The following is a 22,500-nucleotide window of genomic DNA, read 5'->3' as shown; positions in this document are numbered from 1 at the left end:
GCTTTATAGGTTTGCTCGTTCTTTCTGTTTATTTCTGTTTACAGTCAATCTGACCATTACTGTATTACGTTTCAAATATTTCTACTGTATAGTTTTGGAGAAAAATAAAGCCAAAATCAACCACCAAGCATCTAAGTGCTTAAGCACTTTACATCATTTCCTATTTTCAAACACTCATAAAAATCTTTGCTTTATAGGTTTGCTCGTTCTTTCTGTTTATTTCTGTTAACAGTCAATCTGACCATTACTCTATCAAGTTTCAAATATTTCTACTGTATAGTTTTGGAGAAAACTAAAGCCAAAATCAACCTCAAGCATCTAAGTGCATACACACTTTACATAATTTCCTATTTTCAAACACTCATAAAAATCTTTGCTTTATAGGTTTGCTCATTCTTTCAGTTTATTTCTGTTTACAGTCAATCTGTCCATTACTGTATTAAGTTTCAAATATTTCTACTGTATAGTTTTGGAGAAAACTGAAGCCAAAATCAACCCCAAGCATCGAAGTGCATAAGCACTTTACATCATGTGCCATTTTCAAGCACTCATAAAAATCTTTGCTTTATAGGTTTGCTCACTCTTTCAGTTTATTTTTGTTTACAGTCAATCTGACCATTACTGTATTAAGTTTCAAATATTTCTACTGTATAGTTTTGGAGAAAACTGAAGCCAAAATCAACCCCAAGCATCTAAGTGCATAAGCACTTTACATCATGTGCCATTTTCAAGCACTCATAAAAATCTTTGCTTTATAGGTTTGCTCGTTCTTTCAGTTTATTTCTGTTTACAGTCAATCTGACCATTACTGTATTAGGTTTCAAATATTTCTACTGTATAGTTTTGGAGAAAACTAAAGCCAAATTCAACCTCAAGCATCTAAGTGCATAAGCACTTTACATCATGTGCCATTTTCAAGCACTCATAAAAATCTTTGCTTTATAGGTTTGCTCGTTCTTTCAGTTTATTTCTGTTTACAGTCAATCTGTCCATTACTGTATTAAGTTTCAAATATTTCTACTGTATAGTTTTGGAGAAAAATAAAGCCAAAATCAACCACCAAGCATCGAAGTGCATAAGCACTTTACATCATTTCCTATTTTCAAGCACTCATAAAAACCTTTGCTTTATAGGTTTGCTCGTTCTTTCAGTTTATGTCTGTTTACAGTCAATCTGACCATTACTGTATTAGGTTTCAAATATTTCTACTGTATAGTTTTGGAGAAAACTAAAGCCAAATTCAACCTCAAGCATCTAAGTGCATACGCACTTTACATAATTTCCTATTTTCAAACACTCATAAAAATCTTTGCTTTATAGGTTTGCTCACTCTTTCAGTTTATTTTTGTTTACAGTCAATCTGACCATTACTGTATTAGGTTCCAAATATTTCTACTGTATAGTTTTGGAGAAAACTAAAGCCAAATTCAACCCCAAGCATCTAAGTGCATAAGCACTTTGCATCATGTGCCATTTTCAAGCACTCATAAAAATCTTTGCTTTATAGGTTTGCTCACTCTTTCAGTTTATTTTTGTTTACAGTCAATCTGACCATTACTGTATTAGGTTCCAAATATTTCTACTGTATAGTTTTGGAGAAAACTAAAGCCAAATTCAACCCCAAGCATCTAAGTGCATAAGCACTTTGCATCATGTCCCATTTTCAACCACTCATAAAAATCTTTGCTTTATAGGTTTGCTCGTTCTTTCTGTTTATTTCTGTTTACAGTCAATCTGTCCATTACTGTTTTCATTTTTAAATAATTCTACTGTATAGTTTTGGAGAAAACTAAAGCCAAAATCAACCTCAAGCATCTAAGTGCATACGCACTTTACATAATTTCCTATTTTCAAACACTCATAAAAATCTTTGCTTTATAGGTTTGCTCATTCTTTCAGTTTATTTTTGTTTACAGTCAATCTGACCATTACTGTATTCATTTTTAAATAATTCTACTGTATAGTTTTGGAGAAAACTAAAGCCAAATTCAACTCCAAGCATATAAGTGCATAAGCACTTTACATCATGTCCCATTTTCAAGCACTCATAAAAATCTTTGCTTTATAGGTTTGCTTGTTTTATCAGTTTATTTATGTTTACAGTCAATCTGACCATTACTGTATTCATTTTTAAATAATTCTACTGTATAGTTTTGGAGAAAACTAAAGACAAAATCAACCCCAAGCATCGAAGTGCATAAGCACTTTACATCATGTCCCATTTTCAAGCACTCATAAAAATCTTTGCTTTATAGGTTTGCTCGTTCTTTCAGTTTATTTATGTTTACAGTCAATCTGTCCATTACTGTATTAAGTTTCAAATATTTCTACTGTATAGTTTTGGAGAAAACTGAAGACAAAATCAACCCCAAGCATCGAAGTGCATAAGCACTTTACATCATGTCCCATTTTCAAGCACTCATAAAAACCTTTGCTTTATAGGTTTGCTCGTTCTTTCAGTTTATTTCTGTTTACAGTCAATCTGACCATTACTGTATTAGGTTTCAAATATTTCTACTGTATAGTTTTGGAGAAAACTGAAGCCAAAATCAACCCCAAGCATCTAAGTGCATAAGCACTTTACATCATGTGCCATTTTCAAGCACTCATAAAAATCTTTGCTTTATAGGTTTGCTCACTCTTTCAGTTTATTTTTGTTTACAGTCAATCTGACCATTACTGTATTAGGTTCCAAATATTTCTACTGTATAGTTTTGGAGAAAACTAAAGCCAAAGTCAACCCCAAGCATCTAAGTGCATAAGCACTTAACATCATGTGCCATTTTCAAGCACTCATAAAAATCTTTGCTTTATAGGTTTGCTCACTCTTTCAGTTTATTTTTGTTTACAGTCAATCTGACCATTACTGTATTAAGTTTCAAATAATTCTACTGTATAGTTTTGGAGAAAACTAAAGCCAAAATCAACTCCAAGCATCTAAGTGCATAAGCACTTTACATCATGTGCCATTTTCAAGCACTCATAAAAATCTTTGTTTTATAGGTTTGTTCACTCTTTCAGTTTATTTCTGTTTACAGTCAATCTGACCATTACTGTATGAAGTTTCAAATATTTCTACTGTATAGTTTTGGAGAAAACTAAAACCAAATTCACCCCAAGCATTTAAGTGCATAAGCACTTTACATCATGTCCCATGTTCAAGCACTCATAAAAATCTTTGTTTTATAGGTTTGCTCGTTCTTTCTGTTTATTTCTGTTTACAGTCAATCTGACCATTACTGTATGAAGTTTCAAATATTTCTACTGTATAGTTTTGGAGAAAACTAAAACCAAATTCACCCCAAGCATCTACAGTAAGTACATAAACACTTATCCAGTTCCTTTTCAGGAACTCGAGCTGCGTCGTAGCGCTTTGGGGAAAGTCCCTGACGAGACCTACTCTGAATATCGTGTGCAATCTTGTCCAATGGACGGGCGTGGCGTCACGGAGCGGGGTGACGTAGCGACCAGGAAGCTATATAAGCACGTGCCGTGCAGCTGGCTTCAGCTTCAGCAAGCGCTCTGTGTGTGCATGTCAAAAGTCTGTCCCGTTGGTCCTATTTATTGTTGTCTGTCCCTAGCCATTAAAACATCGCTAAACAGCTCAATATGCCTAAAGCAAAGCAAAAGACCAAACATATAAAGGGCGATTCCAAGCCACATTACAGATTGTTTGTTCCTCCCTGCCCTCGCTACATTACGAGCGGGGATACACACAGTCTGTGCGTGTCTTGCCTGGGACCGAAGCATGTTGAGTCGGCTCTCGAGGGGGCCGACTGTCCGCATTGCGAGCGATTGCCAATGCGGACGCTTCGATCCCGGAGGGCTCTCTTCGAGGAGGGAGCCTTCACCAGCGTTCCTCGCGATAAATTAAAAATCGAATCGTGGAAGCACCCATATTCTACCCGCCTCTTTGGCCCCGATTCACTATACTATGGCAACGTGATGGGGCTGGGAGAGCACGGTTATAGAACGATGCCACGGGTCGAACAGACGCTCGCGGGCTATCTGTCACCCGGCTCGGCATCGTCCCTAAAGGCTCCGGGGTTGCCCACTAAGCCGCTGCGAGTTACATCATCGCTTGTGGGCAAGGGTTATGTGGCAGCAGGTCAGGCTGGGGCTTGCCTTCATACTATGGCAGTCCTACAAGCTTATCAGGCCGACCTGCTGGGAGATGTCGATGAGGGAGAGGGGATTAAGTCTGAAGATATTGAAGAACTCAGAAAGACCGCTGATCTCTCCCTCCGCGCCACTAAAGAGACCGCTCGCACGATTGGACGGTCTATGGCAGCCTTAGTGGCCGCGGAGAGGCATTTGTGGCTGACCCTGTCGGAGATAAAAGAAAGAGACAGGGTCTGCCTTCTGGACGCCCCGCTTCAAGCCTCGGGCCTGTTTCGCGACACAGTCGACACAGTCAACACTGTCGTCGACAGGTTCCAGGAGGCACGCAAACAGGCGGCGGCATTCCAGAATTTCCTCCCTCGTCGCTCTCGTGGTGCATCTGGGAGATCACCACGCCACATACCAGCTCCTCATACCGGGAAGCGCAAAAACAGAGTGTCGCCGCTCGGGTTCCCCCACGACGGGACCGAGGGCCTCAGCGATGCCCTGAGTCGGGGACTTCCAAAGTAAAAAGGCCAGATTTAAGAACAGTCATCGAGGCCCGGAAGTCCTCGACGAAAAGATCCTGACGCCAGGGTCCAGAGGGTAGCCCCTACTGGGGTAGAGCGCGGTCCACCTCAGTGCCCTCAGGAGGTCGGTCTGCCAACCCTGCCAGAGTTTCGGGGCGCAGCGGCCTCCAGCGAGCACTACTCCCAGTTATTTCCGCCCGTGAGCGCAGCGGAGCTGGGATGCTCGCCGCCCCTTCGGGGGCCTCTTACACCAGAGGTCAGTCTTGAGAGACTGATTGCCTTAGTAGATTATTTAGCAGCGTGGAAGCTACTGCCAAATGTATCTCATTGGGTCCTGCGTACAATAGAAAAAGGCTATTGCATTCAGTTCGGTCATCCACCACCGAAGTTCAACGGGGTTACACCGACTGTGGTCGGCCCCCGGCAGGCTCTGGTTATGGAACAAGAAGTGAATATCCTATTAAGGAAGGAGGCCATCGAGGTGGTCCCTCCTCTAGACAGGGAATCCGGATTTTACAGCCGGTATTTCATAGTTCCAAAGAAGGATGGGGGGTTGCGTCCGATCTTAGACTTACGTCACCTGAACCGCTCAGTTATGTCACTGAAGTTCAAAATGCTCACTGTCAAGCAGGTTGTAGCTCAAATCAGATCCGAGGACTGGTTTGTCACAATAGATCTCAAAGACGCATACTTCCACATATCCATCCTTCCACAACACAGGAAATTTCTGAGGTTCGCTTTCGGGGGCAAAGCTTATCAATATCGAGTACTTCCCTTCGGCCTTGCACTCTCACCCCGCACGTTCACGAAATGTGTAGATGCGGCTCTGGTATCCCTCCGTATGCAGGGCATCCGCATTCTAAATTATATAGACGATTGGTTGATCCTAGCTCAATCAGAGCAGATGGCGGTTCGACATCGAGATGTCGTTCTCGCACACATGGGGGAGCTGGGTTTGAGACTAAATGCCAAGAAGAGTGTACTTTCTCCAGTTCAGAGAACCACCTATCTAGGCGTAGTGTGGGATTTGACCACGATGCAGGCACGTCAAAGAGTCAAAGAGTCAAAGAAGGCCAGTCACTCACTGTCAAACAATTCCAGAGATTGTTAGGGCTGATGGCAGCTGCGTCCAACGTGATACCTTTTGGCCTGCTGCACATGAGACCCCTACAGTGGTGGCTCAAGTCCAAGGGCTTTTCCCCGAGGGGAAATCCACTTCGAGTTATCAAGGTCATGCGGCGATGCCTTCGTGCCTTAGACATGTGGAAGAAACCTTGGTTCTTGAATCAGCGCCCGGTGCTGGGATCTCTTCGTCGCCGTGTAACACTAGCGACAGACACGTCCCTCACCGGTTGGGGTGAGGTCATGAGTGGCCACCCTGCCCGCGGTCTGTGGAGTGGTCGCCATCTGACATGGCACATCAATTGCCTAGAGATGTTAGCAGTCTATCGAGCATTAAAATATTTCCTCCCAGACCTGAGAGGTCACCATGTGTTGGTGCGCACCGACAACACATCAGTGGTCTCTTATATCAATCACCAGGGGGGTCTGCGCTCACGCCCCTTGTACAAGCTGGCATACATACTGTCGAGGCAGTGGCCGAGGCCCGGGGAATGGATGCTTCACCCCGAGGTGGTGAAGCAGATATGGAGAGTGTTCGGCAAAGCTCAGGTGGACCTCTTTGCGACTCAAGAGACATCGCAATGTCCCCTCTGGTTCTCTCTAGTTCATCCAGCTCCTCTGGGACTGGACGCTATGGTACAGACCTGGCCGAGGCTTCATCTGTACGCATTTCCCCCTATCACTCTGCTCCCGGGAGTTCTGGCGAGAGTACGCCTGGACGGGGTCCGTCTTCTATTAGTAGCCCCGTTCTGGCCGGGCCGAATATGGTTCTCAGATCTAGTCTCACTCCTCGACGGCTCTCCGTGGGAGATACCGATCAGGAAAGACCTACTCTCACAGGCGCAGGGCACGATAATTCACCCTCGCCCGGAGGTGTTCAAGCTGTGGGTGTGGCCCCTGAGGGGGCACAACTGTTAGCAGCTGGTCTCTCAACCGAGGTTGTTGAGACCCTCCTCCAGTCCAGAGCTCCCTCTACGAGGAAATTGTACGCCCTGAAGTGGAAACTTTTCACTTCATGGTGCAGAGATCGCCACCTTGACCCTGTTAACTGCCCAGTTGGTACAGTTCTGGAGCTAGGATCTCTGCGGGGTTATCCCACTCCACCTTAAAGGTGTACGTGGCGGCCATAGCTGCTTTCCATGTCCCTTTCAATGATCAGTCAGTGGGTAGACACCCCCTAGTTACACGTTTCCTCCGCGGTGTGCTGAGGCTAAGACCTCCAGTACGGTCCCGTGTTCCCCCCTGGGATTTGGTTGTGGTTCTAGAGGCTCTCTGTAAAGCTCCATTCGAGCCAATACAAGATATCTCAGATAGACATCTGACACTTAAAACTGCCCTGTTACTGGCAATCACCTCACTAAAAAGAGTTGGAGATCTCCAGGCCCTCTCGGTGGCCCCTACTTATCTAGACTTTGCCCCTGGTATGGCCAAAGCATTCTTATACCCTCGAGCGGGTTATGTTCCAAAGGTTCCCTCTGTAACACCACAACCTATCGTACTGCAGGCCTTTTGTCCTCCTCCCTTTCGGGAGCCAGACCAAGAGAAGCTAAACTGTATGTGTCCAGTGCGAGCACGCATACGTCCACAGAGCTGCCCTGTGGAGAAAATCCGACCAATTGCTTGTTTGCTATGGTCCTACTAACAAGGGTTCTCCTGCCACCAAGCAGACCCTTAGTCGTTGGATAGTCGAGGCTATCAACGTCTCTTATGAGTCCTCTGGTCTTCCCCCTCCTTTGGGGGCCAAGGCTCACTCTACTCGGGGTATGGCGGCTTCCAAGGCCTTCTTAGCAGGTGTGTCCCTCTTGGACATCTGCAATGCTGTGGGGTGGTCCACGCCCTCTACATTTGTCAGATTCTACAATCTTGATATGCGAGCCGCTCCGGGCTCTTCTGTTCTCTCGCCTTAGCTGTGCTCTACGGATACACACTAGGCAGGGATTTGGTAGTCTGGCAGCGTGGGCACATCGTTCCCCAAAGCGCTTCGACGCAGCTCGAGTTCCTGAAAAGGAACGCCTCAAGGTTACGTATGTAACCCTAGTTCCTTGAAGGAACGAGACGCTGCGGCGCAGAGCCATACTCCCGGCACCCCTGCCGGCGCTTGCTTCCCTACTCGAAGCTGAAGCCAGCTGCACGGCACGTGCTTATATAGCTTCCTGGTCGCTACGTCACCCCGCTCCGTGACGTCACGCCCGTCCATTGGACAAGATTGCACACGATATTCAGAGTCGGTCTCGTCAGGGACTTTCCCCAAAGTGGTTCAACGCAGCGTCTCGTTCCTTCAAGGAACTAGGGTTACATACGTAACCTTGAGGCGTTTTCAAGCACTAATAAAAATCTTTGCTTTATAGGTTTGCTCGTTCTTTCAGTGGATTCCTATCCACAGTTAGTCTGACCATTAATGTATTAATTTTCAAATATTTTTACTCTATAGTTTTGGAAAACATAAATGGCAAAATCATGCCAAAATCAAAGTGTATTCTAGCTGTTGCACCATTACCCATTTTCAAACACTCATAAAAATCTTTGCTTTATAGGTTTGCTCATTCTTTCAGTGGATTCCTATTAACAGTCACTCTGACCGTTAATGTTTTAATTTTCAAATGTTTCTACTGTATAGTTTTGGAGAAACCTAAAGCCAAAGTCATCCCAAGCATCTAAGTGCATAAGCACTTTACACCATATCCAATATTCAAGCATTAATAAAAATCTTTGCTTTATAAGTTTACTCATTCTTTTAGTTTATTCCTATTCACAGTCACTCTGACTATTACCCTTTTTCAAACACTCATAAAATTATTTCCTTTATAGGTTAGCTCGTTCTGTCAGTTTATTTTTGTTCACAGTCACCCTGTGTAATGGACTGACAGAGACATGAGAAGTGCAGATCTATATGCAAGCTTTCTTTCCCTGACATGATCTAAACACAGACACAGAATGGCTTGCTATTGCTGGGAGAGGGATGTGCGCAGAACAATACTCGACAGTGTGTGAGGGAAAGTTCAATTCTTATAAAGTTCATATTCATGACCCATTCACATTTTTGTAACCATAGAAGCTGATAATGTTTATAATCCTTTTGAGAAATTGTTATTTGCTTAGTTACTCACCAATACTGTAGTTTCTTAGTTCTATGATTTTTATAGACATTTTAGTTTGGTCTTAAACTGGCAGCTGTTGTGTTCTAGATTGTGCCTGCAAAGTAATTTTTGTTCCTTTTTTGTTGCTGTTTTGTTTATTGTTTTGCTTTGCTGTGTTAAGGTTTACTTTAATCTTAATTTGTTGTTTCTCCTCTTCCTCGACTGAGCTGTTACATTGTATAGTATTGAGATTAACTTTAAAAGTAATAAATGATAAAAGTTTATAAAATATTTGCTCTTTTTATTGCAGAGAACAATTATGTGGATCTTAAACAACAATACCACTTTCAGCATGCAGTGGGATCCACGTACATCTGATCAGACTGCACAATAGTGTCAACTGTGGCTTCAGCACCTGTGGACATTTATTTAATCTCTGCTGCACACTGATCCACTCACATAATAAAATAATGTACATCTATTACTTTATTGCTGGATTTGTTGCTTTTTTTTCTTTTGTTTTTGTATTGCTTAAAATTTACATATTTGCCTGTGCATACTGTGAAATTTCATAACACGTTGCATAACACATATCACTTCATTTTCTTGTAATTTAAAATTCTTCATTAGAAATGGGTTGTGTTGCAATATTCTGATAATTAGACAATACTGTGCCCATAAGGTGTCATTGAGTTTTGAAAGGTGCGTATATAAAAAAATTATAGTATTATTACCCATACATAGGAGTAAGCTGCAGCTGAGGCTGTGGCAGAATGACACCAAGGAGTTATGCAGATGCATGAGGAACATCACCATCTAAACAGGAACATGACCATTTTCTACTATTGACACTCAAATAATAATAATATTAGCACACTATAACAGGCTATAATAATCTTACAGTATTTAAAAAATATAGATATAATGTATATATTTGAGACTAGAGGGTATTTCATTTTTTAATTTTCTTTTTATTATTTCATAATTACTTTTGAATGACTTTTATAACATTGCTAAAACTTGTTTTAAAACTATATAATCTAATTTACAGTACAAAGGTGGAGGTGGAACTATCCAATCTGACAGATCTGTCATCTTTCCAGGATAGCGATTGGCTATCACATGCTGTCAATCCCTTTTTTTTCTGGGACGGTGCGACCCCTTAGAGCATCGATCAATAGCACTGTTAGCGAAAAGTACTTATTGTTTTATGTAAAAGACATTTCTTTTAGTTGCGTTGCCGGACTGCTTTTGAATTATGTCAGTTATTTGTTCACTAATAAGAAGTTAGTGAAAAGTATACATATTCTGCACTAAAGGATGAGTAATCCCAGGCACAGGTAATCAAACATTTAATTAGCATGCAGGGTATCATGAAATAAGATACTGCGTCATAAACCTTTACGAAGGTTATCTGCTGTTTAATCAATATAATTTTTTTTTTTTTTTTTTTTTGGATAAATAGCTTTGGATAACAGCATCTGCTAAATGTACATGTAAATGTTACATTTAGTCTACTATTGCCTATAAATATATATTTGACAAAAAATACCATGTTAGTTTACCTTATCTTGTCATAATATTATCGTGTGATGATTTGTAAAACTTAGTTGTGCTCGAAGGAGGTAAGATCTAACATAGCGAGCCTATTTCTAATGCAGAACTGTGACACACGTATATGGTCACACATAATATATGTTACATATATGACGCACGCACGTAAAGCGCACATACACGTACTTAAAGCATTTGATTCTTAATTGAAAAGCAGCATTGAAATGAAAAGACAAATTAGAAACATAATTGGCCTTTAAAATAACTGATTAAACCTGTATTCCTTATTCACTCCTGAAAATGTGTGAATCCAGTTTTTTCTTTTTATAACTAAAATTTGCATGTGCATTTTGAAATTTATTAAATCTGATTTAATGAATAGTGTTTTATGTAGTTGTTGTTGTACATTCCTTTTCATTGTGAAATATTTATTGATTATTATTTTATCATTATAATTTAATTTATTAATTTTTCATAATTTCAAATTTTATTTTCCCATTAAAAGATCAAGTAATAAATAACTTTTTTTAATTTAGTCATTATGTAACACATTGTTTCATTAATTGATTTATTAATGTTAATCTGTATTAATATTAATACAGTGTTTTTTTTCTCATATCATTTAGTCACCAATGACATTTTTCAAAACTGGAGACACAAAACTCAAAATTGTCATTATTTGTAACACAGTTCTTTACATTGTTCAAAATGCATGTTGCATTCAAAGCCTTGCATTTGCAGAATCACTGGTTCAAGTAACTACTTTATTATCAACCAGAATAGGAACATTACTTTACAACACACACACAAGATACCCATCATGTACTTTCTGTGTGCAGTTGTCAGTACAATAATGTAAATAGTTCACAACATGGTACGCAGGTTTCATTACGATTCTACGCATGCATACATCACAATAATATACTATATTTGGAGAGAGATCAAAGTACAGACATTGCAAGCATTTTACAAAATCTTAAAATGACTGTTGAAATAGCTCACAACAAAGGTTTTGCAAACATTTTTGATAAAACAAATTTTGATAAGAAGAGAGAGAGAGAGAGAGAGAAACCCAACAATAGAAAAGTTGAAAAGTACAGTAAAATGTGAAATTGAGTGTTACTGGAATCCTGGCATCCAGGCCTGACACTGGTCTCCTGTCACTGCACGCATCATCCATGGCCAGGAGAAGAGGGACTTGTTTGTGAGGGTGCCTATTGTAAATCTTCCATCTTCATGTGGAGAAAAAATCCTCAGTCGGGTTATGGAAAGGGGGGTGTGAGTGTAAATTCAAGGTGATCGTCTTGAAACCATGATTAAACTCAGTACCACTGAGGATCTCTCAGATTTACTTTCAGTGGGGGGTAGTTGAACCTCCACGAGAATATCGTTCTGGGACCCTCTTAACCACTGTGCTCTCAAACTGTCCTCCTTGGTTTTTTTTTTTTTTGTTTGTTTTTATGTTTTTTGTTTTTTAAATCAGCATCCAACTCTGTCACCCTCAAAGAAAACAATTACCATAGGAAAAACAAATAATGCAAGCCAAAATATGGATTTTGTGGACTTATTTTACTCCCAACAACAGGCAATGTTGAATTTATTCATAATAGAACATATTCAATCCTCAGTTTCTTCACTTTCATACTCAATGTGTCGTATTGTTTCTAAAAACTATGCCTAAAAGTTATGCAAAAGTTCGCATTTTGAAAAGTTTTATGAATTCATTGGTAGATCATTATAATAAAATGAATAGACACTCAACTCAATATTTTAAAGTTAAGTTGTGTAAATTTGAACAGCTGATTTCACTTCAATGAACAAATGATATTTGGTTTATGTGTTTGTATCCATAGATGCAGACTCACTGAGAAACAAAAAGTATCGGTAAAATTAAATATAATATAGCAAAATAAGTACAAAAATGCTTTTTTTCCCCTTAAAGAAATATAACTAGTTAATGTATAATTATATACCTTCATACATTAAGGAACAAATTGCCTTAAATACACATTTTTTGTTCATTTTATTCCAATAACTTTGCTCCAGTAGTAAAAAAAATGTTATGATGTTTTTGGACAAAAAAAAAAAAAAAAAAAAAGATTAAATTAGTAACTTTAGCTCCAAGTTATATTTGACAAGGAGGATTAGCAGACTAAATCTGCACAGAGGACTGTGGGGTTAATTCAAAAATGCAAATGTATAATTGAGCCATGGCAGATAGGCATGCACCATGGATTGATTTTGTGGCTTTTTAAAACAAATATGCATGTCCATTTAATTTAGAACCTGCACCTTCACCACCTTCGGAAAGGTAAGTATTACATTAATTTGACACGTTTTTAACTGATTAACAATAATACAAATATAATATATTTGTGGTTTGCCTAAAACCTTTGCATGACTTTTCAATTTATTTTTAAAGTCAAGAAGAATTTCGAAAAGCCTGGATCAAATATTGCAAAGCATTGGCAAATTTGCTAAACCTGGGGCCAGAATTAAGGACTACAGTGTTTATAATGAAGCTGAGTTATGGAAAGATGTCTGCAAAGACTTGGAAGTTCCCAACACATTGGTGAATCGACTAAAAAATTTTAAAACCACTGCACATCTTTGGAAGGTATTTTCTGCTATGTAAAAATAAAAAAATAAATTCCATTTAAATGCCTTTTTTATTACAAGTGGTTACTTTATTTTTCTGGTGATATCTACTTTCAGGGTTCCTGGGAGAATCTGACTACAGCTTTAAAGGATGACAGTGCTGAGGAACAGTCTGAATCTTCATGTGAAAAGGTGGTAAACTTTAAAAAATGTAATGGTTAAAAATGGGAATTTAATATTTCATTGAGGGAGTGATTATAGGCAGACATGGATATATCATTAAAATCATTATCTGTACAGCATGAACTTCCACAAGGCTGCAGGTTTTTAGATTTTAGAATTTACTTAGTTTGTAGTTGTTATATTAAGAGGCATGCACCAAATCAGATATTGCATAATGTAAATTAAACACCCTTTGCACACTGTATTGGCCTAACATTGTAGTATACAAATTTTTCCTCTGTACATATAAGTGGTCTCCTCAGGTTAGTCCTGATGCTACAGTTGACAGCAACACTGAGTATGAGGCCAAGGATGCTGTGGAGGCCGAGTCTCCTTCAGTTAAGGTGAAGCCTTTGTCTGTGTAGCATTTTGTAGTGGCCAATTTCTTGTTACTGTTATTGTTATTATTTTTCTTAAATTTTAAATGACGTGAAGATGTTCAGAATCATTTTGAAGTATATGCAAAATGTAGAATTTGCCCAAAAAAAGACAAAGAAAAGTTTTTTACAATGCACTAAAGTTAATGTATTAATGTATTTAAACACTTTTTTATTCATTTAGCCTACTGAAAGACAGGATTGTAGTCAAGCATCAGAAACATCTTCTGAAAATAGTAGTCCAGCTGATCTCTTTTTTTGGCATAAGCTGCCAACAGAACCATGTTTTTTTTTTATTGACACTAAGGAGTGGAGAGATCTGAGAAAACGACAGGTCGGACATCAGTTTAAAGACTTGCATTGGACAAACGTAATCTCAAAAGGAATACAATCTGTCCATCCATACTGCAGCATTGCTTTTAAAAGGCACACAGTGAAAAATAAAATGTCCAAAAAAAAGGGACCAGTATTTCAGTGCCTAGGTTACTGCACATTTTCAGATTGTCCCGTTTGTGTGGAGGTAACTGTAAAGGATGAAAGTACCCTTAAGGCCTGGGTGACACTTCAGGGAGAGGTGGTGTGTCACAGTATGGATGAATTGAGAAGGCGACCCGTACGGGCTGATAACAGAGAAATATTTGCAAAACAACTGGAATCAGTGCTTCCAAGAGCCTTACATTTGCAGTGTCTGGACAAAATACCACCTGAGGTTTTTGAGTCAGGATGTAGAGACCAGGCACCTACAGCAGCTGTACTCAAAAACATTGCCTTCAACACACGGAAGAAATGCAGAAGGCATGAAAATGAAATCCTAAGTCTGGAAAAAATGGTGGAGGACAAAACAGATGATGAAAATGAAGTTCTTCAAAAGGTGCTCTTGCACCCAAGAGGAGTAATGTTGTGGTCCAAAAACACAATAAGACTTTTCCATCAACGATGCAGGGATGACATTGTGTATCTCGACGCCACAGGAAGCATTGTTAAAAGACCACAAGGAAAATCTGCTCCTTTTTATGTGTATGAGCTGGTGGTGAGGAATCCTACCAAAGGAGGCTCCCCTATACCTGTTGCAACATACGTCACCTGCCAACACACCACTGCATCAGTGTTATTTTTTATGGAGTCATTTCAAACAGATTACTACAAGTTGTTTGGGAGGAAATCTGTGAGGAGGCCTGTGATGATTATGTGCGATGGGTCACTTGTTCTGATGCAAGTTGTTGCCTACAGTTTTTGCAAACTTCCTTTGGATGGCTTGATCAATATGTACTATGACATTGTCACAGGACAGTTGAAAGATGTTATCAAACTGCCAATTCTTCATCGCTGCCTGAGCCACATAATGAAGAATGCTAAAGTGTTCTGCAGGAAACAGTACGTTTTATATATTCATGTTTATGTAATTCTGTGTAGTCATACATGCTTAGTCATATGGTCATTGATTAAGTTGAAATTATTCTTTAAACAATTAACAAGGTCAATAACAAACTACAAAAAGTTGGTATTACCAAAATAGTTCAAAGTAGTTGCTAGTCTTTGTTTTAAGACAAACAGCTGCCTTTGTCCTAAAAGAAAAGTTAGGTTACATTTTATGATTGTCTTTGTTACATTTGTTACATGGTAATTACACTTAAGTACTGAGTGCTATTAAATAAGTATAATTACTGTAGTGTTAGGATATTGGTTTGTTTTATTTTGATTTAAGTTTAACTGCATATAGTTAAGCTGTATCAATTCTACATGTAAAACACGCTAAAACTAATATAATTTTTGTCAGTTCCCCCAAACACTACAGGCTGTCTATGCATCTTTTTGGCCTCTTGACAAGTGCTGCCACACTGATGGAAATGGATGACATAATTACCAGCATGACAGTACTGTTCTCAAGCCCACAGAGTGGTGAAAACGTGGAAAAACACTTCCAAAATCTTCAGAACTGCATGCAAACAATCAGCTTTTATGAAGGAAGTGACCATGCAGAAAATGACTTGGAGGTTTGTTTGATTTGTACAGTGCAAGCTGTATGTTTCTGGTTAACTTCAAGTTAGTAATGCCATACTTTCATCTTGGGGTATGATCATACTTTTAAGGTGCAATCATGTTAGGGTACTGGTGATAAATTAGGTGTCCCAACAGGAAGCATCATGTAGTATTGGCTTTATGTGATGACACATGGTCATTCCTGATCTGTATGGCATCAAGTACTGATAGAGCATCCCTTTTCCTTGTACAGTAGGAACTACACTTCATAATTCAGATGTCTGTTTCATGACATAGAAACTGAACATGTTTTTATTTTGCAGATCACCACTGGACCCACAACATTTCAGAGTCATTTTGAGGAAATAGTGGCAAATGCACCTGTAGATGAAAAGGGGGAGCCAAATGAGTATTATTCACGTACATTCATGCCAAACCTGGTCAAATACTTCCTACCTCAGGCACCTTTGTGGTCTGGTCTCATGCTGGGTAAGTGGTTATTTATTTTATAATATTGATTGGTGTGAGGTTGTGGGGTTTACAAAATGACATATACAGAAATTATTATTAGCCTTTATATTAAATGAAAAATTATCATCTTACATTGACTCATTGTACTGAAAGGAAATACTATATGGCATATTTTATTCATAGCTGTGTGTTCACTTGGCAAATAATATGTAGAGTGTATTCATGTGTGTAATCATCGTATTCAGTGTATGCATCATAATGCTTTTTCAAGGTCTAAATTTGTTACTTTAATATAGGTGATCTTGGTCGCCATGGAAAAGGACCTGCCTACAAAAGTTTGTCCAAGTTTTATATGCGTTGCAGTCAGTTAGCCACACAAGTGCGTGTTTGATAACATTTTATGAAATTAATACATAACCTTTTTTAAATTGCATGCATAATATGTGTAGTATGTAAATGTAATTAATTCATTATTTTATTAAATAATGTAGAACTACACTGAGGACAACAAGACACAAGGCATAATGGAAAAAAGCCAATGGGATCTGAAAAAAATTAGATTCCAGAGACGCCGTCTAACAAGACTTGATGACTTTGTACAGATTTATCAACATACTCATAATGCTCTCTTAAAAGAGTTCTCTGACTCTACACGCAAGAGAAAAGTAAGTTTGTCAAAATGTTTACTGTCAGTAAAGGTACTTACATGTACATATTTAGTAAATAATTATTACGATGAATCTGCTTTATTTAAGACTTACAGGGTAAATGTTGAACGCTGGAGAGAAAGGAAGCCTTCCAAAAAAGGCATCTATGTGTCGCCAATTAAAAAGGCTTTTCCATTCAAGACAGCCAAAGTGGTATTGTAGTGTTACGCATCATTGTTCCTTACCATTGTAAATAAAACATGACTACTTTATGTATTATACATTAAAATATACTACATAAATATTATAATATGTAGAATACATTCAGTTTTGTTTCAAACACTGTATTCGGAGTAGAAATGTATTTATTTATTTTTATTTATATGTGATGTGAATTGTTTAGGCTGCAGTTAAAGTCCGCCAGAAGCCAGTGGAAGGACAGAAGACAGTCTCTGACCCCAGTGTGGCTGGAAACAAGCCAGATAAGGTATGTCTTCAGCATGCTTCTTTGTATTGTCTTACAGTTGGATATGGTGTCGAGACTTTTTCCAGTGAGCAAAAACACTTCCGTTATGTGATGTGAATTGTTTAGGCTGCAGTTAAAGTCCGCCAGAAGCCAGTGGAAGGACAGAAGACAGTCTCTGACCCCAGTGTGGCTGGAAACAAGCCAGATAAGGTATGTCTTCAGCATGCTTCTTTGTATTGTCTTACAGTTGGATATGGTGTCGAGACTTTTTCCAGTGAGCAAAAACACTTCCGTTATGTGATGTGAATTGTTTAGGCTGCAGTTAAAGTCCGCCAGAAGCCAGTGGAAGGACAGAAGACAGTCTCTGACCCCAGTGTGGCTGGAAACAAGCCAGATAAGGTATGTCTTCAGCATGCTTCTTTGTATTGTCTTACAGTTGGATATGGTGTCGAGACTTTTTCCAGTGAGCAAAAACACTTCCGTTATGTGATGTGAATTGTTTAGGCTGCAGTTAAAGTCCGCCAGAAGCCAGTGGAAGGACAGAAGACAGTCTCTGACCCCAGTGTGGCTGGAAACAAGCCAGATAAGGTATGTCTTCAGCATGCTTCTTTGTATTGTCTTACAGTTGGATATGGTGTCGAGACTTTTTCCAGTGAGCAAAAACACTTCCGTTATGTGATGTGAATTGTTTAGGCTGCAGTTAAAGTCCGCCAGAAGCCAGTGGAAGGACAGAAGACAGTCTCTGACCCCAGTGTGGCTGGAAACAAGCCAGATAAGGTATGTCTTCAGCATGCTTCTTTGTATTGTCTTACAGTTGGATATGGTGTCGAGACTTTTTCCAGTGAGCAAAAACACTTCCGTTATGTGATGTGAATTGTTTAGGCTGCAGTTAAAGTCCGCCAGAAGCCAGTGGAAGGACAGAAGACAGTCTCTGACCCCAGTGTGGCTGGAAACAAGCCAGATAAGGTATGTCTTCAGCATGCTTCTTTGTATTGTCTTACAGTTGGATATGGTGTCGAGACTTTTTCCAGTGAGCAAAAACACTTCCGTTATGTGATGTGAATTGTTTAGGCTGCAGTTAAAGTCCGCCAGAAGCCAGTGGAAGGACAGAAGACAGTCTCTGACCCCAGTGTGGCTGGAAACAAGCCAGATAAGGTATGTCTTCAGCATGCTTCTTTGTATTGTCTTACAGTTGGATATGGTGTCGAGACTTTTTCCAGTGAGCAAAAACACTTCCGTTATGTGATGTGAATTGTTTAGGCTGCAGTTAAAGTCCGCCAGAAGCCAGTGGAAGGACAGAAGACAGTCTCTGACCCCAGTGTGACTGGAAACAAGCCAGATAAGGTATGTCTTCAGCATGCTTCTTTGTATTGTCTTACAGTTGGATATGGTGTCGAGACTTTTTCCAGTGAGCAAAAACACTTCCGTTATGTGATGTGAATTGTTTAGGCTGCAGTTAAAGTCCGCCAGAAGCCAGTGGAAGGACAGAAGACAGTCTCTGACCCCAGTTTGACTGGAAACAAGCCAGATAAGGTATGTCCTCATAAATTAACATTTTCACAAGGTGAATAGTTAAAGTTAATAGTTCATAATAAAGTAAAAAATAAATTATAATAGTAATAAAGTATTATATTATCTATCTCTCTATCTATCTATATTTAAATGTATCTATCTATCAGACTTTAATAAATAATTTTTTTTTACACAGGAACTTTTACAGAAAACTGACATTCTCCCAAGCAAACATGGCAGTACAAAAAAATCTATTAACAAGAATTATGGTCCACGCTGGCAAGGAGCAGACCCCTCCAAAAATATCTCAGTAAAAAGACTAAAAATTAATCCACAGGCCCCAAAAGGTAGCAAAATGACTGCCTTACTCCATCCACACCATTGGCTTAGCAGTGATGACATTGATTTTGCATCTTACTTGCTTGCAAATGAGTACCCACACATCGATGGCTTTCAGTCAACTCTTTTATTCAGTGTTTTACATAATGGAGGTGTTGTGGGTACTCCAAGCGGGCAGTTTGTACAAATTCTACACACTGGGGGCAACCACTGGGTAACTGCTAGCAACCTGTTTTGCCCAAAAAATCAGGTTTGCATATACGACAGTCTATCAACCGTGATGTACAACAAAGAAAAACAAATCCTGTCTTGGTTGCTTAGGCCAGTGGAAGACCAATTTTTGGTTACTTACCCTGTTGTCCAACAACAGTCAAATTCTAGCAACTGTGGCTTGTTTGCAATAGCATTTGCTTTTGTATTATGCTGTAACCTGAGGCCAGAAAACTGCCAGTTCCGCGAGGGTAGATTGAGAGCAGAACTTGTATCTTCTTTCCAGAAGGGACGAATGCTTTTCAAAACAGAGCCAAGACTTAACAAGGCAAAATCCACACAAACACTTGTGAATGTGTACTGCTTATGCAGGACTGCACACTGCAATGAAGTCATGGTTGAATGTACTTCATGCAAGAGGTGGTATCATCCGAACTGTGCACAGATACCCCAAAATGCAATTACTGGGGATGATGACTGGCACTGCCCCAATTGTACTGGCAAAATCTAAGCCAATGTGGGAAGTAAAATGTGTGTATGGGAAGTATGGTTCATTACTATTTACATTACTATTTACTATATACATTGCTTTACATGTTTAAATTGTTATTGTTTCAGTAGTATTTAAATTGTTTTCAATTCATTTTAATATAGCCATGTAAAGTTAAGTTTTGCAAATGTCAAGTGTGAAGTAATTTTATTAGTAATTTAAGTATTTTACAATTTTCATTATATGCACAGTCTCAGGGATACATCTTTTTATTTATGTTTGTGAATGTCTGTTTTTTCTGTTTAAACAGTTTGTGAAGTCAGTTGCACTTGTTAGTGTAGTTAATTTTTTATGTTAAATAAAATAAAATGGCTTCAATACACAAATTGTTTTTTTTATATATATATATATCCTACAGTATCTCACTAGATATATGAAAGATATAAAGCAAACTACACTTTCTAACAAAAATTTTAAATGAATCACTTGGTCTTAAAACTTCATTTTCAGAAATAAACGTACAATTTCTTGTGATAAACAGGCTGAATGAAACTATGAATGTTGTTTATTAGAAATGCTCTAAGGTGTTAAGGTAAAACAGAAGATCTCTACTGTAGTTGTATTATGAATTTTAGTTGAAAGGAAACATGAAAACAATCAGTCAACTGTCTGTAAATGGCTTAGTCCAGACTTAAAGCTTTTTATGTTTTTCAAAATTGTGCATGATTTAATTATTTAGAAAACTGTAAAAGCAATCAATTGACAGAATAAGAAAACCTATGAAGGAACTAATTTTATGAGTGTTTGAAAATGGGACATGGTGTGAAAGTGCTTATGTACTTAGATGCTTGGGGTGAGTTTGGCTTTAGTTTTCTCCAAAACTATACAGTAGAAACATGAAAATTAAAACATTAACGGTCAGAGTGACTGTGAATAGGAATAAACTAAAAGAAAGAGCAAACCTATAAAGCAAAGATTTTTATTAGTGCATACAGTAATGGTCATATTGACTGTAAACAGAAATAAACTGGAAGAACAAGCAAACATATAAAGCAAAGATTTTTATGAGAGCTTGAAAATGGGACATGATGCAAAGTGCTTCTGCACTTAGATGCTTGGGGTTGAATTTGGCTTTAGTTTTCTCAAAAACAATACAGTAAAAATATTTGAAACTTAATACAGTAATGGTCAGATTGACCGTAAACAGAAATAAACTGAAAGAACGAGCAAACCTATAAAGCAAAGATTTTTATGAGTGCTTGAAAATGGCACATGATGCAAAGTGCTTATGCACTTAGATGCTTGGGGTTGATTTTGGCTTTAGTTTTCTCCAAAACTATACAGTAGAAATATTTGAAACTTGATACAGTAATGGTCAGATTGACTGTTAACAGAAATAAACAGAAAGAACGAGCAAACCTATAAAGCAAAGGTTTTTATGAGTGCTTGAAAATGGGACATGATGTAAAGTGCTTATGCACTTCGATGCTTGGGGTTGATTTTGGCTTTGGTTTTCTCCAAAACTATACAGTAGAAATATTTGAAACTTAATACAGTAATGGACAGATTGACTGTAAACAGAAATAAACTGAAAGGACGAGCAAACCTATAAAGCAAAGATTTTTATGAGTGCTTGAAAATGGCACATGATGTAAAGTGCTTATGCACTTATATGCTTGGAGTTGAATTTGGCTTTAGTTTTCTCCAAAACTATACAGTAGAATTATTTGAAACTTAATACAGTAATGGTCAGATTGACTGTAAACAAAAATAAACTGAAAGAGTGAGCAAACCTATAAAGCAAAGATTTTTATGAGTGCTTGAAAATGGCACATGATGTTAAGTGCTTATGCACTTAGATGCTTGGGGTTGACTTTGGCTTTAGTTTTCTCCAAAACTATACAGTAGAAATATTTGGAACCTAATACAGTAATGGTCAGATTGACTGTAAACAAAAATAAACTGAAAGAGTGAGCAAACCTATAAAGCAAAGATTTTTATGAGTGCTTGAAAATGGCACATGATGTAAAGTGCTTATGCACTTATATGCTTGGAGTTAATTTTGGCTTTAGTTTTCTCCAAAACTATACAGTAGAATTATTTAAAAATGAATACAGTAATGGTCAGATTGACTGTAAACAGACATAAACTGAAAGAACGAGCAAACCTATAAAGCAAAGGTTATTATGAGTTCTTGAAAATGGGACATGATGTAAAGTGCTTATGCACTTCGATGCTTGGGGTTGATTTTGTCTTTAGTTTTCTCCAAAAGTATACAGTAGAATTATTTAAAAATGAATACAGTAATGGTCAGATTGACTGTAAACAGAAATAAACTGATAAAACAAGCAAACCTATAAAGCAAAGATTTTTATGAGTGCTTGAAAATGGGACATGATGTAAAGTGCTTATGCACTTATATGCTTGGAGTTGATTTTGGCTTTAGTTTTCTCCAAAACTATACAGTAGAATTATTTAAAAATGAAAACAGTAATGGTCAGATTGTCTGTAAACAGAAATAAACTGAAAGAACGAGCAAACCTATAAAGCAAAGATTTTTATGAGTGCTTGAAAATGGGACATGATGTAAAGTGCTTATGCACTTATATGCTTGGAGTTGATTTTGGCTTTAGTTTTCTCCAAAACTATACAGTAGAATTATTTGAAACTTAATACAGTAATGGTCAGATTGACTGTAAACAGAAATAAACTGAAAGAGTGAGCAAACCTATAAAGCAAAGATTTTTATGAGTGCTTGAAAATGGCACATGATGTTAAGTGCTTATGCACTTAGATGCTTGGGG

At 38.4% G+C, this 22,500-nt stretch overlaps 1 protein-coding gene and 3 long non-coding RNA genes across 5 annotated transcripts in view; 3 read left to right on the top strand and 1 right to left on the bottom strand.

Annotated features, from left to right (window-relative positions):
• The window catches only part of LOC127987635 (uncharacterized), a 5,071-nt gene extending 1,763 nt beyond the window's left edge, over nucleotides 1–3,308 (top strand). The window contains exons 2-3 of one of the 2 annotated variants that reach the window (XR_008161293.1): nucleotides 572–758; nucleotides 1,321–3,308. This is a non-coding gene — a long non-coding RNA (uncharacterized LOC127987635). The remainder of the gene's footprint in view (nucleotides 1–571; nucleotides 759–1,320) is intronic. The other variant, XR_008161292.1, reaches the window with a different exon arrangement.
• The window catches only part of LOC127987565 (NLR family CARD domain-containing protein 3), a 260,615-nt gene that overhangs the window by 11,701 nt on the left and 226,414 nt on the right, over nucleotides 1–22,500 (top strand). The window lies entirely within an intron of this gene.
• The window catches only part of LOC127987626 (uncharacterized), a 459,131-nt gene that overhangs the window by 322,690 nt on the left and 113,941 nt on the right, over nucleotides 1–22,500 (bottom strand). The gene's annotated exons all lie outside the window — the stretch shown is intronic.
• On the top strand, nucleotides 16,824–18,610 carry LOC127987648 (uncharacterized). The gene is made up of 5 exons (XR_008161303.1): nucleotides 16,824–16,892; nucleotides 17,083–17,544; nucleotides 17,650–17,733; nucleotides 18,406–18,489; nucleotides 18,595–18,610. It is a non-coding gene; the product is annotated as an uncharacterized LOC127987648 (long non-coding RNA).

The sequence above is a fragment of the Carassius gibelio genome, chromosome B22 (genome assembly GCF_023724105.1).
Source record: "Carassius gibelio isolate Cgi1373 ecotype wild population from Czech Republic chromosome B22, carGib1.2-hapl.c, whole genome shotgun sequence".
Classification (NCBI taxonomy): domain Eukaryota; kingdom Metazoa; phylum Chordata; class Actinopteri; order Cypriniformes; family Cyprinidae; genus Carassius; species Carassius gibelio.
This window is presented reverse-complemented; position numbering and strand designations above follow the sequence as displayed.